Genomic DNA, 8776 nt, shown 5'->3' with positions numbered 1-8776 from the left:
GGACCCTGTCTACCCTGGACCCCAGGGCTCTATTTACCCTTGCCTTCCAATGTCCACAGTGTTCTGGTGGTGGCCTCCTCTCCAACCCCATCTGAGTGTCCGTAGAACATAAAAATGTAGTTATGCCTAGTTTCCCGTCAAGGGTGATGCTGTGAATTTCTATGCCCCATACTCTAATGACTACTTGATGTTCTGTTAAAAAATACAGACTCAGATGCTGCTGGCTGAGCCATGTACCACCTAGGAGGTCTCAGGACTTAACTTCTCAAAACCCCAATTTCCTGACTTGAAAAATCAGGTTTGTGAGACACACAGGGCCTTTGTTCAGAGCTGGACACACAAGGAGCACTCAGTGAAGGCTATCTCCCTCCTCCTGGGGCCCAAGGCTTCCCACTGAGAATAAGAAAAAAAAAGTGCCCTTTTATCAACTTGATAATAAAAGAAACCACTTAAGTCAAAGCGCTTGCCAAGTTTTAAATTCTGATTTGCCAGCTGAACTACCTAAACCCCTTCTGCATCTGCTGAAGATTAAACCTGTGAGACGCTGTGAATCTGCTTCCATTCCATTTGTGCCCTTTTAGGAAGGATGCCACTGAGGCTTTCCCTACAATGTCCACTCCTACCAGGCTTTCCTCCCACCAGCGAAGTCTGCAAGGTGGAGCTGTCAACACCAGTTTGGTAAATGAGGAGTAGCCAGTGGAGGGATGATCAGCAGCTGCCACAGCGGGTGCAAAGGCAGAATTTAAAGTGGAACAATCAAGACAGTGTTTCTAGTGCTCTGGTGACATCATACACCATGAACATTTTATTCATTGTCTGCATGGAGCAGAGAAAGAAAGGTTCACTCATTACAGACACAGATCAGGGGGCAATCCAGATTTTCTAGCAGAAGCCTGCACTCTCCTGGTTTGTGGTGGTGTAAACAATAACCTTTTTAATCTTCTCTGATAAAAGGTACATGAGCGCTAGAGCAGTGAGCACAAAACTGTCCCTTACTGGCTACACCACTCGGCTACCTGTCTGAGCAATGGCCTGGGATGAGCTGTTTCTCTGGATTTGTGTGCTCACTTTTTAGCCAAGACTAGGATTATCAACTATTGGTGAAATCCAGAGTCCTAAGAGTCCCCAGGATTCCACCCAATTTTTAGATGTGCTTATTATAACTGTAACTCTTGCATCCTAGCGAGCTGTGAATTAGATTAGAGGTTCACAAACTCCAGCCCATAAGCCAAATGCAGTCCCTGCCTGTTTCTGTAAATAGAGTTGTTTGGATGTTTGTGGCTGCGTCTGTGCAGCAATGCAGAGCCGAATCACCACAGAGACCATACGGCCTGCATAAAACCCTTACTCTCTGCACTTTACAGAAGACGCTTGCTGACCCTGAGTTGGATGCTGTCTTGCTTCTGAGCACAAAAGGAGGCTCCTTGCTGAAGTGCTGCAGTGACATGTCCTGCGTCCCTGGCACTAGCTGCTTGTACATGGGAGGAAACAGAACAAGAGCTCCCTTCCCAACACAGACTATGCTGTAGTATCAAAAATGACCAGATGGTTGGGACTCCAATGTAACCATAGAACAGAGGGAACTAAAGACTCTTGGCACAATCAAGGAAGGACTTGCTTTTATAAATGTGGCCTTTTCTGATCCCATTGTAGCAGACCTTGGGTTTAAAAACTGTCAGAAAGACCAAAATATGTATTTGTTAAAAATCTAGCCTAGTTGTTACTAACCTTTTATTGGGGGGAAAGGAGTAGTAGCATTTCTCAAGAGTAATATACACACAGACATCCACGATTTTTACTTAGAAGTTCTGGGGGTTCATGGGCCCTCAACAAGCTAATCCATGAACCCCAGATTAAGAAACTCTGATCAATTTTTCTGCTTGTCATGGGAAAAACAAACTTTAAAAGTGTTAGTCGGCCGGGCTCTATGGCTCACGCCTGTAATCCCAGCACTCTGCGGGCGGATCACGAGGTCAAGTGATAGAGACCGTCCTGGCCAACTTGTTAAAACCCCTTCTCTACTAAAGATACAAAAATTAGCTGGGCAAGGTGGTGCGTGCCTGTAGTCCCAGCTACTCGGGAGGCTGAGGCAGGAGAATCGCTTGAACCCGGGAGACAGAGGTTGCGGTGAGCCAAGATTGCACCACTGCACTCCAGCCTGGGCAACAAAGATCGAGACTCCATCTCAAAAAAATAAATAAATAAAACTGACAGCATTTACTAAGGGCCAAATGAGTGGTAGAGGCAATAACGTTACTGGAATTGAGTAAAGAAAGAGATGCTTGTTGTTTGTAAGGTTGGGGAAGGCTTCACAGAAGAGATGCAATTTGTCCATCATCTCAGAATTGCCAAGTTTTAGACAAGCAGGAAGCAGCAGGGTGGGCTGGGCTGCAAATGTCTTGAAGGCTCAGAAAGATCTCAGCCTTGGATGTCTCCCCGTGGGCCCCAGGTTGGGGGCGCTAAAACATCCCTAAAGCACAGTCACCTCAAGAACGTCCAGGTGTCTATTCCAGATTCCACAGTGCACCTAACCACTGAGAAATCACACTTGTCAGGAAACTCAAACTAACCTGCCATTATCTGAAAAGTCTGCTTACGTACTATTCCTTTTTCCACTTCCATACCTGTGAGGCCAGATATTCCTCCTCTACGTCAGCCAAGGCAACACATTATAACAGACTCAGCCTAAATGCAAGAGCAGATGGAAGAGTCCAGCTGTCTTCCACTAAGCCTGACGCCAGAGAGATTTATAAAACACCAAAACACTGCCACTCTTATTGTCTTTTGGGCTTTGGAAAAGATATTTTCATAAAAATATGGAATTTATGTAATGGAATTTTTATTGTGCTTTTTAAGTGAATATGTATTTTTGAAACTTGTTGATTTTAATTTCTAGTATTGTAAATAGTAGGTCTACCCAATAAGAAACAAAAGCTCCCTAGGTTCCTCAGGTTATTTTTTCCTTTCTTTCTTTTTTTTTTTTTTGGACATAGGGTCTCACTCTGTCACCCAGGCTGGAGAGAAGTGGCATGATCTAGGCTCACGGCAGCCTCAACCTCCCAGGTTCAAGTGATTCTCCAGCCTTAGCCTCCCCAGTAGCTGGGACTACAAGTGTGAGTCACCGATACCCAGCTAATTTTTATATTTTTCGTAGAGACGGGGTTTCGCCATGTTGGCCAGGCTGGTCTCAAACTCCTGACCTCAAGTGGCCCACCTGCCTTGGCCTCCGAAAGTGCTAGGAGAACAGGTGTGAGACACCACACCCAGCCAGATCCTCAGTTTTTAGAAAATAAAGGGGTCCTGAGACTGAAAGTTTGAAGAGAACCATTACTTTACATAAAGTAGAACTCAGTGATATGCCTCCTGTGAATCAGGTTTTTCTGGTCTGCTTTTCTCATGTTTGTTTCTTATTTTTTACTGAGTTAGGCTGTGTGCTCAGGAACCCAGAAAAGCAACCTGTCCTTGTAGCCTATAAAGCTCCTAAAATTCTGTTCTGAGTCTCCATGTCCAAAGCTAAGCCAAGGGGTTTTAGAATACCATATAGGCCACGCACACGGGTTCACACCTGTAATCCCAGTACTTTGGGAGGCCAAGACAGCAGATCATTTGAGCCCAGAAGTTCAAGACCAGCCTGGCCCACATGACAAAACCCATCTCTACTAAAAATATAAAAATTAGCTGGGCATGGTGGTGCACACTTATAATCCCAGCTGCTGAGGAGGCTGCAGCACAAGAACTGCTTGAACCTGGGAGGTGGAGGTTGCAATGAGCCAAGATTGCACCACTGCACCCCAGCCTGGGCAACAGAATGAGACTGTCACAAAAAAAAAAAAAAAAAAATTACCAAATAGAAAATAATGCCCAATAAAGTACAGGATGTTAATTTCTTAGAATTTTTTCATGAATGTGACATTTTTTGCCATATAACTCATATCTTTTGAGATAGATGTTAAATAAATGAAAGTTGATGTGCCATGCAGAGCTTTATTTCTTGGCAAGAAAACTGATGGATTAAAGATGGCCACAGTTGCTTTGAACTTTCCCCATTGAGAAGTGGAGTGTATCTTCCCACAGCCTGAATTTAACCTGGCACTGTGAATACTTAAGGTATAGATTACAGCAGAGTGGCACTGTGCCCACTGCTGGCTCAGCCTCTTAGAGGACTGACGAGAGCTTTTGCTTCTGCTGCCTGGGGACAATCACTCCTAGGACTCTGCCTCTCAGACCCTGCTGCTGTGCTGTGGAAATCCCAGGCCACACAAACAGCCATGTGTAGGTGCTGGGGTCAACATCCCCAGCTAAGCTCCAGACCCCAGGCCATACCCACTGGCAGCTGTGGGACTGAGCTGTCTTGGAGGCTTCCACCGATGAACCTCCCAATGACTGTCATCCAGGTGACATCACAGGACTAGAGCCCAAGTGACCATGGTCCACACACAGAGCTCTGGGGAATAACAGAACAGCTGCTTTAAACTATTAAGTGTTGCCTGGTTTGTTATGCACCAATATATTTTAAATATATGTAAAATGTGGGGAGACACTGCTTGAATTCATCGCTTTCTCTGTTAAGACCTGTTAGGTGCATTAATCAACAACAAGCACTACAGACCCTGAAGTAAGCATTTCACATTAAGTGATTGGACCCAACTAGTTTAATGAAAAGTTTGGTCTCCCACCTTATTTTTGATCCAGAGTACAAGGGACTATTAACTATCTTTTCCATTATACTTCTCCATTCAGCAAGCACTCTGTGGAGCGAAGGAGATTACTAGGTTATATAAAAAAGTTTCCTGGGGTTTGAAATGTAGATTGTTGACTTTCCTACTCGAGTTCCCTTCTTGCCCAAGACCATAATTCCAAGAATTCCCCAGCATCATTCCAGGAATCTAAACAGTCTTTTAAACAGCTGCTAAATGTCGATGGTCTCACGATTCCTTAAAGGAATTTTTCTGTGGGTGGAGGAAGCCTCCCTTATGGCTCTTAATCAAACGTTGAAAATGTGCCCATAACAACGACTGGAACAGAGTGGAATCTTCAGAACTGCAATGCAGATAAAGGGTCTCCTCTTCCATAAATAATGACTTTCTATAGAAAAACTAATTGCCTTCTTCTTTTCTGTTGAGTAAAAAGACTGTTGATACATGATAAAAGCCAAATAAGCTCTAATAACCAGTGTTACTTCAGTCTGCTGATTTCCCTTTCCCACGCTTCCCCTGGCATTGACTTCCTGAGGCAGTCACACAGGTTAAACAGCAGAATTCACCTGCCACATGACAGAGGGACACGCAGCAAGGCGGAGGTGACTGCTCCATCAGCACACTAAGCAACTTCCCCCTACTTCACCGTGCTTAGCACGAGATAGGGGGCACTGAGCTCTCACAGCCCCTCAGCGCCACACCACGTCCCCACTGCAGGCTAGCCAAGGATCCAGAACCTTTGTGAGCCCCATGAATCTGAGGCCTGGAATGGCTGCTGTGTGCCCAGGCTCTCCTCAGGTTCTTCTTCCAAGTCACGGTTAATGAGAAAATGTTCTCAGTCTGAGTTGAAACCAAGAGGTTAACAGAATATTCTGGGTGGGGGAAGGCATCAGAGAGACCTCTGTGCACAGCCAGCATTCGCATACTCGTTAATGGAAAAGGAAAGTTCATCCTGATGCCACAAGGGTCTGGCCATCAAGAACACAGAGAAATGCAATTCACTCCTCTGGCCGTATCAGAAACAAATATGGAGGAGCCTCTCCATGCATGCCTCTTGACTTGACTGCCTTTTTCTTCTACAACTTGACTGCTTTTGGCTTTTTTCTTTTGATTTTTGAAAGTCTATGTTTTGAGCAGTTCTGTTCAATTTGGTCGCTTCACATACAGTGTGGGGGTTAGGTGAGTGTTTTTGCTTTCAAATGATAGTCAAACCTTGGAGGTCTGAGGACTTTCCCTGCTACCTGTCATCAACTCAGTGCACACTTCTGAGACATGTATTTTTAAAAAATTAAATTGATGCTTTATGTATTTGGAAAAAATCTGAATTTGTCTCCATGAGAAGTATTGTATTACACAAACCTTTCCTATCTACCAAATTGAGTGAGACAAATAAATGAGTCATTCTCCCTGGCCAGGGCTTTATCAAACGCCCCAGCATTCCCAGTGTTGGTGACCTATTAATAGAAAACAAATATTAAGTCTCAGACCTACTTACTCAACTAAACTGAACTGTAGGAATAAAAACTGGACCTTGGACTCCGGCAAGCCACTAAGGCGGGGCCGCCCCAATATAGTGAGCACATTTAGGTCTACTCATATTTAAAAGTTTAGTCACATTTTGGGGCAAATTTAATTCTCAAATATAAGGTTATTTTGAAGTTATTCTGCTCGTGCACTGGATTTTCCCATGTTTCTGGAACTCTAATGACTTATTTTCAACCGAAAGCCTCTATACTCTCCATTATTGCAGAAAGGATAGGGAAGGAACATTTCCTTGCAGTCAGCTGCCCTGTGAACAAGCATAAAAGAAACCCAGCATATTTGTAATGACTCCTTGTGAAATCTCTGGCAGAGATAGAGCTGAACTGATTCCAACAGCACTCCATTTCCTGCTAATGCCCTATGAATGGTTGTTAAGAATAATGCCATGTGGATTGTTGAAGAAGAAATATTTTAACGACATTTGTTACAGTACAGTAAGAAAGAATTTATTCAGGACCATTGCAATGGGTATAGAGACCACAGCAATGTGGTCTTGCCATGGAGGAGACGGACCAGGCTCAATGCTGAATACAGCAATTTATAGCCAAGGACCAGGGTGGGACTTAGTGGACAGAAAATCACTAAGAGAAAATGCCAGGGTGAGGCAGGGTTCTACTTGAAGCAGCCCACCAGAATTCTTGCTGAAGACAAGCCAGATGATCAGACGTCACCTGGGGGATGGTGGAGGATAGTCAGATACTAAGCATGGGGTGTTCTTACTAAACGAACTGGATTTTACAAGGAACTAAACAGATGGGTGTAGCAGAAGATTCAGAAGCCTGACTAAAGTTTGGCCACGTAAAGAATCTTTGTCAGAACTTAGAACATAGAGGACAACTGTGGCTGAAGAATTATCCAAAATTAAAGGAAAATAGTGACCCAAAGAAGGAACTCACCTAATTTGATAGCCTGTAAATATGGTACTCCAGAGGGTGTCCAAAGTCAATATCCTTTTCTCTGAAATTAACTTCATTATGCTGGATGTAGATATAAGAAAGAGAATTTTGTAATGTTTACTGAGCATTGTTTAAGAAAGAGAGAAGGTCCAAGATCATAAATTCCCCAAGGGCAGGTCATATGAGGTCTTAGCTATTTTTGCATCTCCAGTGCCTGACATGGTAACTAGTACCCTGTACAGGTTCAATGTACGTTCATTATTGGACCTATTCTATGGCAGAAATCTCAGTTATTAGAAATGTTCATTTCATCAGATTTTTCATGGCTTTAAGGCCATTTAATTTCTTTAGGTTATTTAGCTTTCTGTAATTCCTGCCAAGCATATGTCTATTCATAGATGTGTTATCCCCATTATCTTGATATCTGGAACAATCTGGGAAAGTGGACACAAGCTACCGAAAAGGACTCTCTCATTGTGAACTAATACATTGAAAGACTGGCTTAGGAGATGTGCTAGCGTGAATCGGTGTGCTACAGTCAGATCAACTCCAGAGTAACCGGTGGAAGGGAGTTTCCCAACCAGTTATGCTAAGGATTACACCTTGGTCTGTGCTAAATGCCCTAAGAAACTGCCACAGACTGAGGTCCTGCCTAACCCACAGGCCAGTCCTGATGCTGGCATCCATGCCATCCATGAAAGGGCCTCCCCTAGGCAGCAATTCTAAGCATGGTATGAATCAATCAATGAATAAATCAGTCACAACTAACTAAATAAATTAAAATAAGCTTTAAAACCATTTGCTATTTTGAATGGTAGAAGATACTGAGAAATAAAAGAAAATGCAGTAAACCAGGTGAAAACATAGCCTTTGGAGACTAGAAGGGCTAGGATTGAATTGTTATTCAGTTATTATTCTAGATTGGTTATTACTTTGTGCAAATTAAGTAAACTTTTAAAATCTCAGTGTTCTCTGTAAAATTAGAATAGTAGTATCAATTTCATTGGGCTGTGAGGATTAAATGAGATGACCTACATAGAGGTCTTTGAACTCTACTACTGGCAATATGGCAGACTAGAGATTCTAAAAATCCTCCCCCTACAGAAACATCTAAGAATATTAGAGTCAATATTTAAGAAAAAAACGGGCTGGGCACGGTGGCTTACGCCTATAATCCCAGCACTTTGGGAGGCCAAGGCGGGCCGATCATGAAGTCAAGAGATCGAGACCATCCTGGCCAACATGGTGAAACCCCATCTCTACTAAAAATACAAAAATTAGCCAGGCTTGGTGGCATGTGCCTGTGGTCCCAGCTACTTGGGAGGCTGAGGCAGAAGAATAGCTTGAACCCAGGAGGCGGAAGCTGCAGTGAGCCAAGATTGTGCCACTGCACTCCAGCCTAGAGACAGAGCAAGAGTCCGTCTCAAAAAAAAATAAATAAAACAAACAAACAAACAAACAAAAAACTCGTTAAACATGTTATGGCTGAGTTAGCAAGATAAAACAATTCCCCTGAAGTCAGGAATGAATTCATAGGATAAATCCAGGGAAATAAGAGATTGTTGAATATAGGGAGGTAGAGACATCTAGAGCTCTAGGTTCTGGGGCTGGGGCTTTAATACTAATGGAAACATGCGTGGG

At 43.4% G+C, this 8776-nt stretch overlaps 1 long non-coding RNA gene across 1 annotated transcript; it reads right to left on the bottom strand.

Moving 5' to 3' along the window:
- Window positions 1-3879: 3879 nt before the first annotated feature.
- LOC116537872 lies at window positions 3880-8013 on the bottom strand. Its single transcript, XR_004263392.1, has 2 exons — window positions 7136-8013; window positions 3880-5115 (listed from the first exon to the last, which is right to left on the bottom strand). It is a non-coding gene; the product is annotated as an uncharacterized LOC116537872 (long non-coding RNA).
- Window positions 8014-8776: the final 763 nt, after the last annotated feature.

The sequence above is a fragment of the Sapajus apella genome, unplaced genomic scaffold (assembly GCF_009761245.1).
Source record: "Sapajus apella isolate SASKATOON/1434 unplaced genomic scaffold, GSC_monkey_1.0 scaffold114, whole genome shotgun sequence".
Lineage (NCBI taxonomy): Eukaryota > Metazoa > Chordata > Mammalia > Primates > Cebidae > Sapajus > Sapajus apella.
The sequence above is the reverse complement of the archived record's forward strand: the minus strand, read 5'-3'. Positions and strand labels throughout refer to the sequence as shown.